Source organism: Somniosus microcephalus, unplaced genomic scaffold (genome assembly GCF_052327205.1).
Source record: "Somniosus microcephalus isolate GS21.2 unplaced genomic scaffold, FLI_Smic_1.0 unresolved_chr3, whole genome shotgun sequence".
NCBI classification, from domain to species: domain Eukaryota; kingdom Metazoa; phylum Chordata; class Chondrichthyes; order Squaliformes; family Somniosidae; genus Somniosus; species Somniosus microcephalus.
In genome coordinates, this window is record NW_028225181.1 from 32,745,772 (window position 1) to 32,768,949 (window position 23,178).

Sequence of the window (23,178 nt, forward strand, 5' to 3'; positions counted from 1 at the left end):
GATGATACGGGCTAGTTCTGCTAGTAGAAATTCCCCGACTCTGGAGGTATTCCTTCAACTCGGAAGACATAAAAGAACTTCCCTGATCCGAATGGATATACGCAGGCATCCCAAAGATGACAAAAAGTTGAGTCAGACATTTAATAACTGTAGCAGCTGATACATCTGCACAAGGAAAAGCAAAAGGGAACCTTGAAAACTCATCCACAACAGTAAATATATATCGATTCTGAGTCGTTGAAGGAAGAGGCCCCTTAAAATCAACGCTCAGACGTTCAAAGGGAGAAGTAGCCTTTATAAGATGAGCTCGTTGAGGCTTAAAGAAATTCGGTTTACACCGGGCGCAGACAGAGCATAACGAAGTCATCCGCTTGACGTCTTCAACTGAAAAGGGCAAATTCTTACTGCGTACGAAGTGTATCATCCTCGTAACACCAGGATGGCACAAAGCATTATGAAGATTAATAAGCATATCTCCGTGAAGCAGAGAACAATAAGCCCTCGACAGCGCATCAGCGGCAACATTATCCTTCCCCAGACGATAGACTATATCGAAATGGTAGCAGGCCAATGCGATCCTCCACCTCATTATTTTATCATTCTTAATCTTTCCGAAATGTTTGACATCAAACATGAAGGACACAGATTTTTGGTCAGTTACTAACGTAAAATGTCGCCCAGATAAATAATGTCTCCATTTACGCAGTGCTTCTACTATTGCGTATGCCTCTTTCTCTATTGATGAATGTCTCTGCTCACTATTGCTCAGAGTACGTGAGAAAAAGGCCACAGGTCTTCCATTTTGGTTCAGGGTAGCCCCAATTGCAAAATCGGAAGCGTCCGTCTCAATCACAAAGGGAACCTGCTCATCAATAGAATGCACAACTGCTCCAAGGATATCCTTTCTAAGATTATCAAAACACATCCTGGCCTCCCATGATAGAGGATATGTCGTAACCCGAATAAGGGGCCGGATCTTCTGCAAGAAGTTTGCAATCCAATTAGAATAATAAGAAAACAGTCCAACAACTCGTTGCAAGGCCTTAGAATTAGCAGGGCAAGGTAAATCAATCAGTGGTCGCAGCCGTTCTGGATCTGGTTTAATCTTGTTTCCCGAGATTATATACCCCAGTAAATTTACCTCGGTGGTCGAAAAGATACACTTCTCTTTATTGAAAGGTAAGCCAACTTTATCCGCAACTTGAAGGAATCTTTCTAGAATAAAATCGTGCTCCACCCTTGGTTTGCCACACACCGTGATGTCATCTAAATATGAGAAGGTGTCAGAGAGAGAATTATCACTTATAAAAGCATCCATTGCCCGTTGAAAACAGGCGACACCGTTAGTAACACCGAATGGTACTCAGCAAAACTGATACAGCTTTCCTCCAGCTTCAAAGGCCGTGTATGGTTTGTCCCTCTTAGCAATAGGAATCCGATGATAAGCACTCTTTAGATCAATAGTGCTAAAAACCTTATATTGAGATACTTTACTGATAAGCTCATCAATCTTAGGCAGGTAGTACGCATCTACTTGAGTATACCTGTTAATAGTTTGAGAGTAGTCTATCACCATTCGCTTCTTATGCCTCTCATTAGTGGTAAGAACTACCTATGCCCGCCAGGGCGAAAAACTAGGTTCAATGATTCCTTCCGATAAAAGACGTTGAACTTCAGAATTAATAAATTCTTTATCCTGACTGCTATACCTTCTTGACTTGGTAGCAATTGGCTTACAATCCGGCATCAAATTAGAAAAAAGTGATAATGGAGAAATGAATAAAGAAGTTAATCCACAAATAGACAAAGGTGGCTTGGTTCCTCCGAAAGAAAGACTGAGGGACTCATGTAATTGAAGCACATCATGACCAATCAAAATGTCCGCACAGAGATTAGGCAGAACGGATAGGCGTATATCAGTATACGTATTACCTAGGAGAATTAATTTCACACGGCAACAACCAGCTACTTGTGAGGTGAGAGTCGTCTGAGCCATACACACCTGATAGGAAACAGGCGAAATTTTCAAACGCTTCTCCCTCACAAACTGAAAACTTATAAAGCTCTCATTACTGCCCGTATCTATATGGGCCTTCACTTCTAACCCATTAACTTGGGCCATAACTATAGCTTTGTTTAGGCCATGGAAAAGGCGGCAGAAACTGATGCAATAAACGCCCTATCTAAAGGCTGAATGGTCGCAGAGGAGGCAACCGATTTGCAAACACGTGTGTAATGACCTCCCTTGTCGCATTTACTACACACAGCCTGCCGGACAGGGCACTTCAGACGGGGGTGCCGGGCGTTCCCGCAAAAATAACACTTCTGAATCCTAGAGGCAACAGCTGCCGAAGTAGAAACTGTTTCGGAATCTGGCAAACCACTCCTATTAAATCCACGTAACTCCCTTTCACCCGGAACTGCCGAAACCACGGTCAAAGGCCGATCAAAAAGAGCAAAAGAATCCTAACTTCTCTGAGCCAAATCCAATGTAGAGGCTTGCTCAAAAGCACTCTTAAAATCCAAGAACTTATTTTCTAATAACCGCTGACGAATTGACCTAGACAGTAATCCATTAATAAATGCATCCTGTACCGACTCTTCCCTATGTTCTTCTGCAGACACGGCCTTATAATTACAGTTAGCACCAAGGCGCCGGAGTGCTTGTAAATAAGCATCCAAGGATTCTCCCGCCTGCTGCCTACGGGCAGATAAAAGGTGACGTGCAAATACCTCATTTTTGGGTTTAACAATTTTTTTTTCCAAAGTAGCAATAGCCAATTCATAAGATTCACAGTCCAAAATATACTTATGCACATCCGGAGCAATGTAGTTGATTAGTATATCCAACTTATTTAGAGATTGCTGATCCAACACACCCAAAAAGATTTTAAATGTACGATACCAATGTTTCCATTGATCATCCACTCCTGCAGAATTAGGGTCAGCATTAAATCGTTCCGGTCGAAGATATCGTTCCATTATAGCAAAAGGTTAATAAATTGAAATAAAGAGTAGATTGCCTTTCAAAAGCTAGGCTTTATTAACCTTAAAAAACCAGCAGTACATGTTGAGCACCCAGTCTCAACCAAACTGTAGAAAACTGAATTTAAGATGGCCACCACAGGTCACATGGAATCAATGAACCAATAAGTTTACAGCATATATCTCAAGGCAGGAAAACAGGCAACCAATTACAATGCTTCTTATAAAACAAGAATAATCACCACAAGGCTGCAATGTGGGAGGTCGGCCAGGAGGGCATTGGAATAGTCGTGTCTGGAGGTAACCAAGGCATGGATGAGGGTTTCAGCAGAAGATGAGCTCAGTCAATGGAGGGGTGAGGTGGGGTGGGGGGGCAAAGGTGGAAGTTATGGAGAGGACCGAAGTGGTCTTGGTGATGGAGAAGATATGGTTTCGGGAGCACAGCTCAGGGTCAAATAGGAGCTCGAGGTTGTGAACAGTCAGTCTCAGCCTCAGACGGTGGCTGAGCAGAGGGATGGAGTTAGAGGCTGGGACCGGATAAGGGAGATCATGATGGAAACTGGCCGTGACACCTCCTGTGGTTCAATAGCAATGCTCAGCACTGACCCATGAAGGAAATAGCTGAGGAACCTGAAGTCAGCGAGAGGCATAACATTCTGGGTGATCAGAAAGGCATTTGTATTAACAGGACTGACCAATATAAACACTGTCTCTGAGGTTGATGAGCAGGAATGTGAGGAGTGGGGAAGAGAAACCATCTGAGTTTAAACTGCTCCCTCGGATGGTACAGCACAGGTTAGATACAGAGAAAAGCTCCCTCTACATCGACACATTAAACACTCACAGCGCAGCTACATCACGGGTTAGATGCAGAGAAAGGATCCCTCTACACTGACCCATCAAACACTCCCAGGGCAGGTACAGCATGGGTTACATACAGAGTAAAGCTTCTTCTAAACTGTCGCATCAAACACACCCAGGGCAGTTACAGCATGGGTTAGACACAGAGTAAAGCTCCCTCCACACTGTGCCCTCAAACACTCCCAGGGCAGGTACAGCATGGGTTAGATACAAAGTAAAGCTCCCTCCACACTGTCCCTTCAAACACTCCCAGGGCAGTTACAGCATGGGTTAGATACAGAGTAAAGCTCCCTCCACACTGTCCCCTCAAAGACTCCCAGGGCAGGTACAGCATGGGTTAGATACAGAGTAAAGCTCCCTCCACACTGTCCCCTCAAACACTCCCAGGGCAGTTACAGCATGGGTTAGCTAAAGAGTAAAGCTCCCTCCACACTGTCCCATCAAAAACTCCCAGGGCAGGTACAGCACGGGTTCGATAAAGAGTAAAGCTCCTTCTACACTGCCCCATCAAACACTCCCAGGGCAGGTAAAGCACGGGTTAGATACAATGTAAAGATCCTTCGACACTGTCAAAGCAAACACTCCCAGGGCAGGTACAGCACGGGTTAGATACAGAGTAAAGCTCCCTCTACACTGTCCCACCAAACACTCCCCGCGCAGCTATAGCCCGGTTTAGATACAGAGTAAAGCTCCCTCTACACTGTCCCATCAAACACTCCTAGGGCAGGTACAGCACGGGTTAGATAGAGTGTAAAGCTACCTCTACACTGTCCCATCAAACATTCCCAGGGCAGGTGCAGCATATGTTAGATACAGAGTAAAGCTTCTTCTACACTGTCGCATCAAACACGCCCAGGGCAGTGACAGCATGCGTTAGATACAGAGTAAAGCTCCCTCCACACTGTCCCCTCAAACACTCCCAGGGCAGGTACAGCATGGGTTAGATACAGAGTAAAGCTCCCTGCACACTGTCCCATCAAACACTCCCAGGGCAGGTACAGCACGGGTTAGATAGAGAGTAAAGATTCCTCTACACTGTCCCACCAAACACTCCCCGCACAGCTATAGCCCGGTTTAGATACAGAATAAAGCTCCTGCTACACTGTCCCACCAAAAACTCCCAGGGCAGGTACAGCACGGGTTAGATAGAGAGTAAAGCTCCCTCTACACTGTCCCATCAAATAATCCCAGGGCAGCTGCAGCATGTGTTAGATACAGATTAAAGCTTCTTCTACACTGTCGCATCAAACACACCCAGGGCAGTTACAACATGGGTTAGATACAGAGTAAAGCTCCCTCTACACTGTGCCCTCAAACACTCCCAGGGCAGGTACAGCATGGGATAGATACAGAGTAAAGCTCCCTCCACACTGTCCTCTCAAACACTCCCAGGGCAGTTACAACATGGGTTAGATAAAGAGTAAAGCTCCCTCCACACTGTCACATCAAACACTCACAGGGCAGGTACAGCATGGGTTAGATAAAGAGTAAAGCTCCCTCCACACTGTCCCCTCAAACACTCCCAGGGCAGTTACAGCATGGGTTAGATACAGAGTAAAGCTCCCTCCACACTGTCCCCTCAAACACTCCCAGGGCAGGTACAGCATGGGTTAGATACAGAGTAAAGCTGCCTGCACACTCTCCTCTCAAACACTCCCAGGGCAGTTACAGCATGGGTTAGATTAAGAGTAAAGCACCCTCCACACTGTCCCATCAATAACTCCCAGGGCAGGTACAGCACGGGTTAGATAAAGAGTAAAGCTCCCTCTACACTGCCCCATCAAACACTCCCAGGGCAGGTACAGCACGGGTTAGATACAATGTAAAGATCCTTCGAAACTGTCCCATCAAACACTCCCAGGGCAGGTACAGCACGGGTTAGATACAGAGTAAAGCTCCCTCTACACTGCCCCACCAAACACTCCCCACGCAGCTATAGCCCGGTTTAGATACAGAGTAAAGCTCCCTCTACACTGTCCCATCAAACACTCCCAGGGCAGGTACAGCACGGGTTAGATAGAGAGTAAAGCTCCCTCTACACTGTCCCATCAAACATTCCCAGGGCAGGTACAGCATGTGTTAGATACAGAGTAAATCTTCTTCTACACTGTCGCATCAAACACGCCCAGGGCAGTTACAGCATGCGTTAGATGCAGAGTAAAGCTCCCTCCACACTGTCCCCTCAAACACTCCCAGGGCAGGTACAGCATGGGTTAGATACAGAGTAAAGCTCCCTCCACACTGTCCTCTCAAACACTCCCAGGGCAGTTACAGCATGGGTTAGATAAAAAGTAAAGCTCCCTCCACACTGTCCCATCAAACACTCCCAGGGCAGGTACAGCACGGGTTAGATAAAGAGTAAAGCTCCCTTCACACTGTCCCCTCAAACACTCCCAGGGCAGTTGCAGCATGGGTTAGATAAAGAGTAAAGCTCCCTCCACACTGTCCCATCAAACACTCCCAGGGCAGGTACAGCATGTGTTAGATACAGAGTAAAGCTCCCTCCACACTGTCCACTCCAACACTCCCAGGGCAGTTACAGCATGGGTTAGATAAAGAGTAAATCTCCCTCTAAACTGTCCCATCAAACACTCCCAAGGACAGGTACAGCACGGGTTAGATACAGTAAAGCTCCCTCTACACAGTCCCATCAAACCCTCCCAGGGCAGATGCAGTGCGGGTTAGATAAAGTGTAAAGACCCCTCGACACTGTCCCATCAAACACTCCCAGGGCAGGCACTGCACGGGTTAGATACAGATTAAAGGTCCCCCTAAACTGTCCCATCAAACACTCCTAGGACAGATACAGCACGGGTTAGATGCAGAGTAAAGCTTCCTCTACACTCTCCCAGCAAACACTCCCAGCGCAGCTATAGCACGGTTTTCATACAGAGTCAAGATCCCTCTACACTGTCCCATCAAACACGCCCAGAGCAGGCACAGCAGGGGTTAGATACAGAGTTATTTCCAGCCTGGAGCACGCCATCACTCCGTCTCTCTCCCTTTCTCCCTTTCCTCCGCCGGCTCTCTTTATCTCGCTGTCTCACCTTGTCTTCTTCTCTCCCTCTGTCTCTCCTCATATCACTGTCTCTGTCTCCTTCTTGCTCTGTCACTCTCTCTCTCTCTCCCTTACTCTCTCGGTCCCACTCTGTATCTCACTCTATATCTATTACTCTGACTTTCGCTCTCACACTGCATATTTCCTCTTCTCTCGCTCCGACTACCTCTATCTCCCTTTCTGTGTCTCGCTCTCTAATCTCTGTCTGCATCTCTATCTCCCATTTCCTCTCTCCTTTTCTCTCTCCCTCTCATTATTTAGCTGTCACTACTTTTTTCTCTCTGTTTCTCCCCCTCCTCCACTCTGTCTCTTTCACTCTCAGTTCTTACTCTCTCTCTCTCGGTTTATGTCCATCTCTCTGTATCTGTCCCTGTCTATAGTACTGAATCTCTGTCTCTCCCAATCTTTTTGTTTCTCCTAGTGTCTCATGTCTTCCCCCACTCTCGCTCTCTCCCTCATTCTGAATCAATCTCTCTCTCTCTCTCTGTTGCTCTGTCTGTCTTTTATCCATCCTCTTTCTGTCCTGCTTACCTCTTTCAGTATCTCTCACTTTCTTTCTATCTGTCACTCGTTCTGTCTCTCTCTCTCTGTCTCGCTCCATCTCGGTCTCTTTCTTTATCTCTCTCCCTCTATCTGTCTCTCTCTCTCTCTGGCTCGCCCTCTCTGACTGTCTGTCAGCCTTTTTGTCTGTTCCTGCCTATCTCTCTGCGTTAATGTCTCACATTCACTCTCCCTCTCTCTTTCAATGTAATTTTCTCTCATCTCTGTGTCTCTCCCTCTTTCTGCACTTCTCTGACTCTGTGTCTCCTTCGCTTGCTCCCTCTCTGTGTGTCCGTCTCCCTCATTCATTTGATCACTCTGTGTGTTTGTCTCTCTCTCTCTCCTCTTCTCTCATTCTCTCTCTCTCCTTGCCTCTGTCTATCTCTGTCTCCCATTTCCCTTTCCATCTCTAGCTTTATGCTTCCCTCTGTCTTTGTCTCCATCTTGGTCTCTCTTTCTGCATCTCTATATGCGTCTCTTCACCGCCTCTCTCTCTTTGGCTGTCTCTCTCCCTCTCTGGCTCCTCTTCTCTCTCTCTCTCTCTCTATATATATATATATATATATAAAACAGTATGTCTCTGTCTCTCTGTCTGTCTGTCTGTCCGACTATACAATCAAATGTTATAGAGCGTACATGTGTTATATCAAAAGAAAGCTCATCATTAGTGGACTCTTGTAGGCTTATCTACTTTTTGGTCGGACAAAATTTGTTCGCACATTATACAAAAAACCTTCAAACTTCCACTCATTATCCACTAATTAGCATTGACTGACGTCAAGGTCGACCAATCCTGTGCCGTCATGATTGACCAATCCTACATTTCAGTCACCTGATGGTTGACCAATCGGTGTGTGTGTGGGCGGGACTAATCGTTTTCATCTCAGGGATCTGTCAGCCATTATACAGCAGCCAGGGCAGCTCAAAGCTTTGGTACCCAGGTCAGTTTCTTTATTAAAAAAAATAAGATATACCAAAAATGTTTTATAAGTACTTTATCTTTCATCTTTGAAGGTATTAAAAGCTACAAATATTTAGGTTAATAAACAGTGCAAAACGGGCCTAGGCTTCTCCAACTGCCGACAGACCAAATCCCGTCCCAGACTCCCGGCCCACACATCCACCAGGCCCAAAAAAGCCCTAGAAACTGCCGACAACCCAAATCCAGTCCCAGGCTCCCGGCCCACACTTCCACCATCCCAAAAAATTGCCGTGCAATGCGGGGCTCCCCTGCTAGCATATCTATAGATGTATACCTGTCTCACTCTCTCTCTGTCTCTGCCTCTGTACCTCAGTCTCTCCCCTGTTTCTCACTGTCTACCGCTCTCTGTCGGTGTGTCCCTCGTTCTCCCCTTGTGTCTCTCTATCTATCTCCACCTTTCTCACTCTCTTTAGCTTTATCTGTATGTCTCTCTCTCTCTCACTGTGTTTCTCCCCCTGCCTCTCTCTATCATTCTCCACGTCCCCTTCTATATCTGTCTCTCTCTCTCTCTGCCATTCTCAATGAATCTGTGTCTCACTCTGTACATCTCTCCATCTATCTCTCTCTGTCACTGTATGTTTACTCTGTCTCTCTCTCCGTCTTTCTAGCTGTAGCTCTTTCTGACTCTATATCTCTCTCCCTGTAACTCTCTGTCGCTCTGCCTTTCTCTCTCTCTCACACTATCTCTCTTTTTCTGTATTTCTGTCTTTCTGTCTCTCTATGCCTTCGACTATCGCTCCCCCTCTGATTTTGCTTTTAGAGTCATAAAGTTATACAGCACAGAATGAGGCTGTCCTTCTTGCATGTTGTGAGGGTTCCTGCCCCTACCATTCTTTCAGGCAGTGAGTTGCAGATTCCAACAACCCTCTGGCTGAAAAACGTTATCCTCAAATCCCCTCTAAACCTCCTGCCCCTTAACTTGAAACTATGCCCCCTGGTTAGTGACCCTTCTACTAAGGGGAAATGTTCCTTTCTATCTACCCTATCTATGCCCCTCATAAATTTGTACACCTCAATCTTGTCCCCCCTCAGCCTTCTCTGCTCTAAGGAAAACAACCCCAGCCTGTCCAGTCTCTCTTCATAGCAGAAGCGCTCCAGCCCAGGTAACATCCTGGTAAATCTCCTCTGCACCCTCTCCAATGCATTCACGTCCCTCCTATAGTGTGGCGACAAGAAATGCGCACAGTATTCCAGCTGTGGCCTAACTAGCGTTTTGTACAGCTCCATCATAACCTTCCTGCACTTATATTCTATGCCTATTCGAATGAAGGCATGCATCCCATGTGCCTTTTTAACAACATTATCTACCTGTCCTGCCACCTTCAGAGATCAATGTACATGCACACCCAGGTCCATTTCATCCTCTGTCCTTCCAAGAGTACTACCCTTCATTCTGTATTCCCTTGCCTTGTTAGTCCTCCCAAAATGCAGCACCTCTCATTTTTCAGGGTTAAATTCCATGTGCCACTGTTCTGCCCATCGAACCATGCCATCTATATCGTCCTGTAGCCTGAGACTTCACTCCTCGCTATTTACCACTCCACCAATTTTCTTCTGATTTGCGAACTTATTGATCATAGTACCTACATTCATACCTAAATCATTAATGTACACAACAAACAGCAAAGTACCCAGCACCGAGCCCGGCATTACACCACTGGACACAGGTTGTCAGTCACAAAAACAACCTTCTTATCTCTGTCTCCCTCCCTCCCTCTCCCTGTTCCTGTCTCTCTCTCAGCCTTTCTGTGTCAATGTCTCTCCGTCTCTCTGCCCCAGTCTCACCTCCTCTATTTCTCTCTGTCTCCAGCTATATTTCTCTATCTCTCTCTCTCTATCTCTCTCACTCCTAGCTGTCTTTCTCTCTCTGTGTCAATGTGTGCCCCTGTCTCACTCGCTTTCCTCTCTCTCTGTTTCTCTCTGGCTCTATGGCTGGTTGTTATATATGTCTCTCTCTCTCTTTCTGACTTTCTGTTTCTTGGACTATCTGTCTCTGTTTGTCTTTCTCTCCCTCTCTCCCTTGCAATGATATCAGCAAATAGTGATGATATTTGTCTGTGTTTGATTACTTATGCCTTGCAGCATATTTGTCTGTGTTTTTGATTGCTTGTGCCTGACCAGCAGAGGTCATGTGCGAGACAAGCAGTCCAGAGGAGTTTTACTTTCAGTTTCATTCTAGATGCATCACAGCATAGTGTGTTCTGTAAAAAAGCTGTAGAAAGTCTTGAACAAGACTTTAGATTAAACAACATTCTCTTTCAGAAATGAGTCTTTATTGAATCCAAAAGGAAATCAAAACATGATGTCAGAAGTGGCTGAAAGGGCTGAAAGAGAAAAAATCCGAAAAAATCTGCAGAGAAACATAGAAACATAGAGATAGGAACAGGAGTAGGCCATTCGGCCCTTCGAGCCTGCTCCGCCATTCAATGAGATCATGGCTGATCTTCGTCTGAGATCATAGCTGATCTTACCAGTTCAGTACCCCGTCCCCGCCTTTTCTCCGTAACCCTTAATCCCCTTAGCCTTCAGAAATATATCCAATTCTCTCTTGAAAATATTTATTGAATTAGCCTTCACAGCCCTCTGTGGCAGGGAATTCCACAGGCTCACCACTCTTTGAGTGAAGAAATTCTTCCTCATCTCTGTTTTAAATGATTTGCCCGCTATTTTTAGACTGTGGCCCCTGGTTCTGTGCTCCCCGGCCATTGGAAACATTCTCTCTGAATTCAGCCTGTCCAGGCCTGCCATAATTTTATATGTTTCGATGAGATCCCCTCTCAATCTTCTAAACTCCAGTGAGTACAAGCCCAAACTATTTAATCTCTCTTCGTAGGTCATTCCCGCCATTCCAGGTATCAGCCTGGTGAATCGCCGTTGCACTCTTTCCATGGCAAGAACATCCTTCCGCAGATGGGGCGACCAAAACTGTACACAATACTCCAGATGCGGTCTCACCAGCACCTTGTACAGCTGTAGTAAGGTATCCCTATTCCTATACTCGAACCCCCTTGATATGAAGGCCAACATATCATTTGCCTTCTTAATCGCCTGTTGCACCTGCATGCTCTCCTTCAGTGACTGGTGCACAAGAACACCCAGGTCCCTCTGCACTTCCCCATCTCCCAATCTATTGCCATTTAGATAATAATCTACCCTCCTGTTTTTACCCCCAAAGTGGATAACCTCGCATTTATCCACATTATAGTGCATCTGCCACGTATCCGCCCATTCCCCCAACCTGTCCAAATCGCACTGTAGCCTCCTGACATCCTCATCAGAGCCCACCCCTCCTCCTAGTTTAGTGTCGTCAGCGAATTTGGAAATATTGCATCCAATTCCCTGATCCAGATCATTTATATATATTGTGAACAGCTGGGGTCCCAGGACAGATCCTTGCGGCACCCCGCTGGTCACTGCCTGCCACTCCGAAAACGAGCCGTTTATTCCAACTCTCTGTTTTCTATCCGCCAGCCAGTTCTCTATCCACGTTAATACTTTGCCCCCAATCCCATGAGCCTTAATTTTGCATGATAATCTTTTGTGTGGAACCTTATCGAAGGCTTTCTGGAAGTCAAGGTACACCACATCCACAGGCTCTCCCCCATCTATTTTACCAGTTACTTCCTCAAAAAATTCCAGCAGATTAGTCAAACACGATTTACCCTTTGTAAATCCATGTTGACTCTGTCCGATCCTTTCCCCATTTGTCAAGTGCTCTGCTATTTTATCCTTAATAATGGACTCTAGCATTTTGCCCACAACCGATGTAAGGCTTACTGGTCTATAATTCCCTGCTTTCTCTCTACCCCCCTTTTTAAATATTGGGGTAACATTAGCTACCCTCCAATCCACGGGTACTGTTCCCGAGTCAATGGAGTTCCAGAAGGTGATCCTTAGAGCATCTGCTATCTCCAGGGCCACCTCCTTAAGTACCCTAGGATGTAGTTTATCAGGTCCCGGGGATTTGTCGGCCTTCAGTCCCCTCAACTTACCCAACACCATATCCCTAGAGATACTAATTTCTGTCAGCTCCTCCCTCTCATTAGTCCCTATGTTTGCCGATATTCCTGGGAGGTTATTTGTGTCCTCCTTTGTGAATACAGAACCAAAGTATGAGTTTAATTGGTCTGCCATTTCCTTATTCTCCATTATATATTCTCCCGAATCGGACTGCAAGGGACCGACTTGGGATTTTACCAGTCTTTTCCTCCTGATATACCGATAAAAGCTTTTGCAGTCTGTCTTTATGATTGCTGCAAGTTTACTTTCGTATTCTATTTTCCCCTTCCTGATTAATCCCTTTGTCCTCTTTTGCTGTATCCTGTACTGCCCCCAATCTTCCGGTCTGGTGCTTTTTTTTGCCAGTTGATATGCCCTTTTTTTTGATTTTATGCTGTCCCTAATTTCCCTCGTTATCCACGGTTGAGTCACCTTTTTAGGTTTATTTTTATGCCAAACCGGTATAAACATGTTCTGGAATTCTTCCATTCTATCTTTGAATGCTTGCCATTGTCTATCCACTGTCAATCCCCCCAGAAACACCACCCAATCAATCTTACCCAATTCCCGTCTCATACCCTCGTAATTCCCTTTATTTAAGTTCTGGACCTTAGTCTCTGATTCAATTTCCTCACTCTCCATCTCGACTGAGAGCTCGATCATATTATGATCGCTCTGACCCAAGGGGCCTCGTACAAGAAGATTGCTGATAAGTCCCTTCTCATTGCACAATACCCAGTCTAAAATGGCCTGATCTCGAGTCGGCTCCTCGACATATTGGTCCAGATAACCGTCCCGAAAACATTCCAGGAATTCCTCCTCCTCAGAATTTTTACTAATTTGGGTAGTCCAATCAATATGTAAATTAAAGTCACCCATGATGACAGCTGTGCTCTTATCGCACGCTTCTCTAATTTCCCTTTTTATGCCTTCCCTCACCTCCATATTACTATTTGGAGGCCTATATATCACACCCACTAACGTTTTCCTCCCCTTGCTATTTCTCATTTCTACCCATACAGATTCCGTTTCATCCGAGTTAATATCCTTCCTTTCCATTGCATTAATCCCCTCCTTTACCAGCAATGCTACCCCACCTCCCCTACCTTTTTGCCGATCCTTCCTAAATATTGTATATCCCTGGATGTTAAGTTCCCAGCCTTGCCCACCCTGCAGCCACGTTTCTGTAATCCCAATCAAATCATACTTGTTTACCTCTATTTCCACAACTAATTCATCCACCTTGTTCCTAATGCTTCTAGCATTAAAATACAAAGCCTTCAGGCTTGCTTTTTTCACACTCTCATTATGAATTAGTTTGGCCCTTTGTGTTTCTCTCCTTTGCTTATTGCTTCTCACCTTTCTACCATCTATTTCTGACTTCATATGACTTCCCTCTTTTCCACTACCTAGGTTCCCATCCCCCTGCCAAATTAGTTTAAATCCTCCCGAACCGCCCTAGAAAACATTACCCCGAGGACATCGGCTCCCTCACAGTTCAGGTGTAGACCGTCCCCTTGGTACAGGTCACTCCTCCCCAAGAACTGGTTCCAATGCCTCAAGAATTTAAATCCCTCTCCCTTGCACCACTGCTCAAGCCACGTATTTAGCTTATCTATCTTACTCTCTCTAAACTTATTAGCTCGTGGCACTGGTAGCAATCCAGAGATTACTACCTTTGAGGTCCTACTTTTCAATTTAGCTCCTAACTCCCTAAATTCAGCTTGTAGGACCTCCTCCCTCTTTTTACCTACATCGTTGGTACCTACATGTACCACGACAACTGGCTGATCCCCCTCCCCCTTCAGAATGCTCTGCACCCGCTCCGAGACATCCTTGACCCTTGCACCAGGGAGGCAACATACCATCTTGGAGTCTCGGTCTCGGCCACAGAAACTCCTATCTATCCCCCTTACAATTGAATCCCCTATCACTATAGCCCTATCCCTCTTTTTCCCGCCCTTCTGTGCAGCAGAGCCAGTCATGGTGCCCTGAACCTGGCTGCTGGTGCCTTCCCCTGATAAGTCATCTCCCCCAACAGTACCCAAAACGGTATACCTGTTTTGGAGGGAGATGACCGCAGGTGACTCCTGCACTACCTTCCTGCCTTTACCCTGCCTTTTGGTCACCCATTTACTGTCTGAGCTAGCCTTTACCTGCGGTGTGACCAACTCACTGAATGTGCTATCCACAACATCCTCAGCAACTTGATGGGACAGTGAAAGCAGTTGTGGCAAGTTGGCGAAATCAGCTCTCCACATATTAGCAAGCCAGAAGAGAACATCGTTGCTTACCATTAGAGAATAGCTAACGAAGTGAAAAAATGGAACGTTTACACCCACTGGTGACGCTTCAATTGACCAGTAATGTGGCTGAAAGTTGGAGGAGATTCAAACAACGTGTAGGGTTGTATTTATCAGCAATCGGAGCTGACGATAAAATTAATAAACAGAAATCGTCCGTGTTTTTACATGTAGTGGGTGATGCAGCGCTGGAGGTATATAATAATTTCATATTTGCCGTTGATGGAGACAAAATGAAGCTGGATAAAATAATGGAACAGTTTGAGGCCTACTGCATACCTAAACGCAACGTGACCTTTGAGAGGCACAAATTTATCACATGTGTACAGAAAATCGGCGAGACTATTGATCAGTATGTGACTGAACTGAGGAACCGAAGCAAATCGTGTGAACTTGGGGGACTCACAGACTCGCTAATAAAAGACAGACTGGTGTGTGGTATTCGAGATAATGGTCTAAGGGAAAGACTGCTAAGAGAGCAAGATCTAGACCTGGGAAAAGCCATAGCACTGTGTAGGGTTACAGAGACTGTGAAGTTGCAGGCAAAGGAGCTGTTCAGTGACAGTAGCTGCAACGTGGATGCAGTGGGAAAGAATGGATACAAACCGATTACCAAAGAGAGCGCCAATGTGAAAAAAGAGACGTGGCCAGCAAACGAAAATGAAAGAGACAATCGGAAGTCATGTAGTCGATGCGGTACACAGCATCCACCAAGAAAGTGTCCAGCATATGGTAAAACTTGCTATAGTTGCAACAAGAACAACCATTATGCCCGTTGCTGCAAGAACCAAGTGCAACAAAGCAAGGTCCATGCAGTAGATGCAAGCGACATAGAGGAATTCTATGTAGATGTTGTGTCTGAAAACAGAAGAGAAGAAAGAGACTGGATGTTGACACTAAAACTGAACGACATACACATTCCATTTAAATTGGATACTGGAGCACAAGTTAATGTGATATCAGAGACCGATTTTAAGAGAATTAGACCCAGACCAAAGTTACATGTAATACAAGTGAAAGTGACCGGATACTCAGGTACTGATATACCAGTGAAAGGACAATGCATTGTCAAAGTAACACACAAGGACAGAGAGCACACGCTAGCATTAATCGTGGTGCCAAAGGATGTGCAAGCCATACTAGGGTTAAATGCCTGTGAGAGACTGAACCTGGTAAAGAGAGTCCTCGTTGTGGAAAGCGAAGGAGAGACAGTCTATGATGAACTGAATGTTGCGTACACACCGGGTAAGCTGATGTATACAGCAGACACGTTGTCCAGAGCTGTTGACCCAAGTGAGCCCGCAAACACCACAATGGATGAAAAAGCGAACGCCTACATGGACATGATCACAAGTGCACTGCCCATAGCAGATGCAAAAATGGAGCTCATAAAGACTGAGACAAATAAAGATGAAACAATGAGACGACTGAGAAAAAGCATCTTGGATGGATGGCCCAACATGAAGCAAGACTGCTCACCTGATATAGCAGAGTACTGGAACTGCAGGGCGGAACTATCAGTGGTCGAAGACATCATCTATAAAGGAAGTAAAATAGTTATCCCAAAGAGTCTGAGAAGAGAGATGCTAAAAAAGATCCATGGAGGACATCTGGGAATCGAAAAGTGTAAGAAAAGAGCACGAGAGGTGATGTACTGGCCACGAATCAACCAAGATGTGACAAATGAGGTGTCAAACTGCACAATATGCCTGAAATATCGAGCAAGCAATCCGGTAGAACCACTAAAGCCACACCCAGCACCAGACAGACCTTAGCAGAAGGTAGGCGCTGACCTATTTGTATGTCAAGGGAAGGACTATCTTGTCGTCACAGACTATTACTCCCTGTATCCAGAGGTTTGTAGACTGTACACCACCACTGCAGAAGCTGTGATAAGAAGTATGAAAGCCATATTCTCCAGACATGGCGTGGCAAGCGAGGTCTTCACAGACAACGGACCCCAGTTTAACAATGCAAATTTCCGACACTTTGCCAAATAGTGGGACTTTGTCCACACAACGTCAAGTCCTCATTATCCACAGTCCAATGGACTAGTGGAAAAATCGGTTCAGACAGTGAAAAGACTGATGTACAAGGCAAAAGACAGTGGAACTGACTTCTACCAAAGCATGCTTGTATACCGCACAACGCCGCTCGAGTGTGGTATGTCACCAGCCCAACTCCTGATGGGACGTTGGCTAAGGTCAAACCTACCCATCCCAGAGAACCTCCTGAAAACAAAAGAGGGGGAGAAAGTGAGGAAGTTCAAAGAGCAACAGAAAGAAAAGCAAAAGTACTACTATGACAGAGGAACTCAAAACCTACCTGAACTCCACACTGGTGACCAAGTAAGGTTGAAAGACAAAACAAACACATGGACTCAGAAGGGAACTGTCCTGAGTGAAGTTCAACCAAGATCATACACCATTCAGACAGATGAGGGTGCTGTTCTGAGAAGAAATCGTCGAGCTCTTCTCATGGGACAAGCCACAGCAGGTCAAGAGACTGATACTGGTGAACAACCTGATCACACAGCTGAGAACCAATCATCTGAGGCAACAACTCAGATTCAAGGACAATCAATCAGAAAATGCTCAAGACACGTGAAGCCTCCTGAGAGACTCATTGAGCAAATTTAAGGACTATTGATAAAGAAGGAAGTAATGTTATCTTATTCTTTCTTCAAGTTCTAGTGTTTTGACATATTTCATGTGAACACAAAGCAAGGGTCAAAAACCTTGATCATGATAATGATAATGTAAGTTCATTAAATGTTTTTAGTTAAAAGTAAAATACTTTTGTTTTAAGAAAGGGAGATGTAATGACATCAGCAAATAGTGATGATATTTGTCTGTGTTTGATTACTTATGCCTTACAGCATATTTGTCTGTGTTTTTGATTACTTGTGCCTGACCAGCAGAGGTCATGTGAGAGACAAGCAGTCCAGAGGAGTTTTACTTTCAGTTTCATTCTAGATGCATCACAGCATAGTGTGTTCTGTAAAAAAGCTGTAGAAAGCCTTGAACAAGACTTTAGATTAAACAACATTCTCTTTCAGAAATGAGTCTTTATTGAACCCAAAAAGAAATCAAAACATCCCTGTCTGTCTGTGTTGGTCTCTTTCTCTGCCCATAATCGCTGTTTATCTGTCTGGCTCTGGCTCTGTCTCTCTCACTATCCCTGTGTCCCTCCATCTTATATGTCCCTCCCTCTCTAGCTCCGCCTCCCTCTAACTCTATTTCTATTTCTCTCTCTCGCAGTCTCTCTATGTATGTCTGTATTGTTCACTCCCAAAATGCGTCTCTCACCCCTTCCCCCTGTCTGACCCTAATCTGCCTGCTCGTATTTAACTCTCCTTCTCCAGACTACACTTCTCCTGAATCCGTTTCCTCCATGCTTTCTCTCCCTGTCAGCCTCTCTCAGTCTTTCTCTCCCCGTACCACTGTATCTGTCTCTTTCACTCTGTTGCATTCTTGCTCTCTCTCTCTCTCTCGCTCTGCCTCTCTCTCCATGTCTCCCTCACTCTCTCTGTCCCACTCTGTATCTCTCTCTCTATCTATCTATTACTCCGCCTATTGCTCTCATATTGCAGATTTCCACTTCTCTCCATCATTCTACCTCTCTCTCCCCTATTGTCGCTCTCTCTATTCTCTGTCTTCATCTCTATCTCTCATTTCTCTCTTTTTCTCTCTCCCTGTCTGTCATTCCATCTTTCTCTGTCTGTTTCTCACCCTCCCCCATTCTGTGTACCTTACTCTCATTTCTTACTCTCTCTCTCTCTCTCTCTGTGTGTTTCTGTCCATCTCTCTGTATCTCGCTCTGAATCCCTCTGAGTCAATCAACCTGTTAATTTCTCCTTGTCTTCCTTCGATTCCCCGGTCTCGCTCGCTCTCTCTCATTCTGTTTCTCTCTCTCTGTCCCTCTCAGTCTCTCTCTCTCTCTCTCTCTGTTTCTATGTCTCTTTTCTATCAACCTTCATTCTGTCCTGCGTCCCTCATTCTTTATCTCTCACTGTCTTTCTATCTGGCTTTCTGTCAGTCTCTCTCTCTGTCTCTCTTTGTCTCTTTCTTTCTCTCCCCCCCTCGGTCTCTGTCTCTCTCTGGCTCTCCCTCTCTGACCCGTTCAATCTTCTTGTCTGCTCCTGCCGTCTCTCTGCGTTTCTCTCTATTTTTCTCTCATTGTCTCACTTTCGCTCTCTCTCTCTCTTTCAAAGTCATTGTCTCTCCTCATCTCTGCCTCTCTCCCTCTGTTTGCTCTTCTCTGTCTCTCTGTGTCTCCCTCACTCTCTCCCCCCTCTGTCCCTCTCTGTCTCTCAGTCTCCCTCTTTCATTTGATCACTCTGTGTGTTGGTCTCGCTTTCTCTCCTCTTCTCCTCTTCTCTCTCTCTCCCTGCCTCTGTCTCTCTCAGCCTGTTTCTCTCTGTCTCCCATTTTCATTTCTATCTATGTCTTTATGCCTCCCTCTGTCGCTGACTCCATCTTGGTCTCTCGTTCTGCCTCTCTATATCAGTCGCTTCACCATCTCTCTTTGTCTTTCTCTCTCTGTCTCCTTTTTTATCTCTCTCAATATAAATATCTCACTCTCTCCATCCCTCTCTGTCTCTCTTCCTGTCTGTACTCTGCATCTCAGTCTCTCCCCTATAACTCTCTCCTTGTCTGTCGTTCTCTCACTCTGCCTCTCCCTTTTACTCCCCCTCTGTCTCTCTCCCTATCTCTATGTCTCACTTTCTCTAGCTCTCTCTCCCTGTCCCTCGCTCTCACTTTGTGTTTCTCCCTCTGTCTCTCTCTTTCAGTATCTATGTCCCCTTCTATCTCAGTCTCTGTCTCTCTCTCTCTGCCATTCTCAATCAGTCTGTATCTCACTTTGTACATCTCTGCATCAATCACTCTGCCCTCTCTCTGTCATTGTATGTTTACTCTGTCTCTCTCTCTCTCTGCCTGTCTTTGTCGCTGTAACACTACCCCTCTAGATCTCGGTCGCTCCGCCTTTTTCTCTCGCTCACTCTGTCTCTCTATTTCTGTATTTCTGTCTCTCTAAGCTTCCCTCTATCGCTCCCCCTCTGATTCTACTTATCTCGGTCTGTCTTTTTGTCCCTCTGTCCCCCTGTCTCTCTCACAGCCTTGCTGTGTCAATGTATCTCTATCTCTCTGCGCCAGTCTCTCCTCCGCTATTTATCTCTGTCTCCAGTTATCTTTCTCTGTCACTCTATCCCTCTCACTCCTAGCTGTTTTTCTCTGTGTGTGTCTATTTCTGTCTCTGTCTCTGTATCTCTCTCTCTTTATCTCTGCCTCTCTCTCTCTCTACCTGTCTGTCTGTCTGCCTGTATGTATTGTTGGCTCTCTCTCTCTGTCTGACTATCTGTCTGACTCTTTGTCTCTCTGTCACTCTACCCTTCTCTGTCTCTGTCCCTCCCTCTCGCACTTTTCCTCTTGTCTCGGTCTCTGTCTCTCACTATCGCTATGTCCTACCATCTTGTATGTTCCTCCTTCTCCAGCTGTGCCTCCCTCTAACATTATTTCCATGTGTCTCTCTCTCTGTCTTTCTCTATTGTTCACTTCCAATATGCATCTCCCACCCCATCGCACTGTCTGCCCCTCCCCGACCCTTCTTCTCTGACTCTCTTTATCTCGCTCTGTCTCTCCCTCTCTGCCTCTCTGTCTCATTCTGTCCCTATCTATCCCCACATCACTCTATCTGTCTCTTTCTCTCTGTCTCCTTCTTGCTCTCTGTCACACACACTCTCTCTGCCCCTCTCTTCATGTCTCCCTCGCTCGATCCGTCCCACTCTGTATCACTCTGCCTATCATTCTCACATTGCATATTTCATCTTCTCTCCCTCCGTTTACCTCTCTCTTCCTTTCTCTGTCGCTTTTGCTATTCTCTGTCTTCTTCTCTACCTCCCATTTCCCTCTTTTTCTCTCTCCCTCTCTACTATCTGCCTCTCACTCTCTATCTGTCACTCCTTCTTTTGCTCTATTTCTCGCCCTCCCCAAATCTGTCTCTCATCCTCTCATGTCTTACAGTCTCTCTCTCTGATTCTGTACATCTCTCTGTAACTGTCCCTGCCCCGCACTCTGTATCCCACTGTCTCTTCTAATCGGTTTGTTTCTCCTTGTCTATCTTTTACTCCCCCGCTGTTGCTCTCTCAGCCTCTCATTCTGTCTCTGTTTCTCTCTGCCCCTCTGTCTCTCTTTTATTCACCCTCTTTCTGTCCTGTGTTCCTCGTTCTGGATCTCTCACTGTCTTTCTATCTGCCTCTTCTTCTTTTTCTCTCTCCCTCTGTCTCTCCCCCTATGGCTCTGTCAATCGTTTTGTCTGTTCCTGCCTGTCTCTCTATGTTTCTCTCATCTTTCTCTCATTGTCTCTCTTCCTCTCTCTATCTTTAAATGGCATTTTGTCTGCTCATCTCTGCCTCTCTCCCTCTCTTCCTGCTCTTTGTTTCTGTGTCTCCCTCCCTCTATCCCTCTCTGTCTCACAGTCTCTCTCCTTGATTTGATCACTGTGTATTTGTATCTCTCTCTCCTCTTCTCTCCTTATCTCCTACTCCTTGCCTCTCTCTCTCTCTCTTTCTTTCTCTCTGACAATCTCTCTTTCAGCCTCCCATTTACCTTTATATCTCTGCCTTTATGCCTTCCTCTGTCTCTGTCTCTATCTTGGTCTCTCTTTCTGCCTTTCTATATCAATCTCTTCATCGTCTCTCGCTTTGTCTGTCTCTCTCTCTGTCTCCTTTTCTGTCTCTCCCTATTTATCTATCTCTCTCTCTCTCCATCCATCTCTGTATCTTAGTCTCTCTGTCTATCGCTCTCTCTCATTCTCTCCCTCTTTCTCTCCCTCTGTATCTCTGTTTCTATCTCTATCTATCTCACTTTCTCTAGGTCTCTATCTCTGTTTCGCACTCTGTGTTTTGCCCTGTCTCTTTGTTACAGTCTATTTGCCCCTTCTATCTTTGTCTCTGTATCACTCTCTGCCATTTTCAGTCATACTGTGTCTCACTCTGTACGTCCTTCCATCTATCTCTCTCGCATCTCTGTCACTGCCTGTTTACTCTCTCTCAGTCTCTCTCTTTGTCGCTGTAGCTCTCACTGATTCTGTATCCTCTCCCTCCAAATTTCAGTCGCTCTGCCTTTCTCCTTCTCTCGCTCTGTCTCTCTATTTCTGACTTTCTGTCTCTCTATAATCCCTTCCATTGCTCCCCGTCTGATTCTACCTCTCACTGTCTCTCTTTTTGCCTCTACCTCCCTCTCTTTTGCCCCCTCTGTCTCTCTCCCTTTGGGAGACTGTGGAGTGTTCCGCGATCCCGAGCAACCACATATGCAGTAAGTGACTGCAACTCGAGGCACTTTGGCTCAGAATTGGTGAGCTGGAGTACGAGCTGCAAACATTGTGATGCATCAGGGAGGGGGAGAGTTACCTGGACACTTTGTTTCAGGAGGCAGTCACACCCTTTAGGTTAAGTAGTTCTTTAGAGTTCGTCAGCGGTCAGGGATAGGTGGGTGTGACTGCGAGTCAGGAAGGTATGGGGACCCAGGATGTAGTGATGGAGGAGCCTCAGCCCTGGACATTTTCCACCAGGTACGAGGTATTTTTACCTGTATGGAGAAGGAACAGGGCTGTGGTACAGGGGAAAATCCAAGTGGGGGGAGAAGGAAGCAATGTGGTAGCATTAGGGGACTGTATAGTCAGGGGGATATATACTGTTCTCTGCAGCCGTGAAAGATTCCCAAAAGCTGTGTTGCCTGCCTGGTGGAAGTGTTAATGATATCTACTCGCAGCTGGAGAAGAACTTGGAGTGGGATGTTGAGGATCCAGTTGTCGTGGTCCATGTAGGAACTAACGACATAGGTGGAACTAAGAATGACGTTCTGCTGAGGAAGTTTGAGGAGCTATGGTCTAAATGAATAAGTAGATTCACAAGGTTAATTATCTCAGGATTACTACCTGAGCCACGTACAAATTGGCACAATATCAAGCAGACCAGACAGTTAAATCCGTGGCTCAAGGAGTGGTGTGAGAAAAAGGAGTTTTAAATCATGGGGCACTGGCACCAGTACTGGGGAAAGGGAGCTGTTCGGTCGGGGTGGGTTCATCTCTAGCCGGGCTGGGACCAGTGTCCTGGCGAATCGAATAATTGGGCTGTAGATAGGGCTTCAATCGAACAGAAGTGGGGAAAGCGGTCTGGTGAGGATAAATTAAGAGAATTAAAAAGAATGCTCAAGGCAATAGAGCAGTGTAGCAATTTGGTTAAATATAAGCAGAGTGTGAAGGAAGGGACAGAGAGTTTAATGGTAGCTTTGCAGCAGGTAATAAGGTCAAAGCAGAGAATATTAGTTATAGATTTTAATTAAAGGCTCATTATCTGAATGCACAAAGCATTCGTAACAAGGTAGATGAACTAGTGGCACAAATAGAGATACATAGGTTTGAACTAATAGCTATTACAGAGACATGGT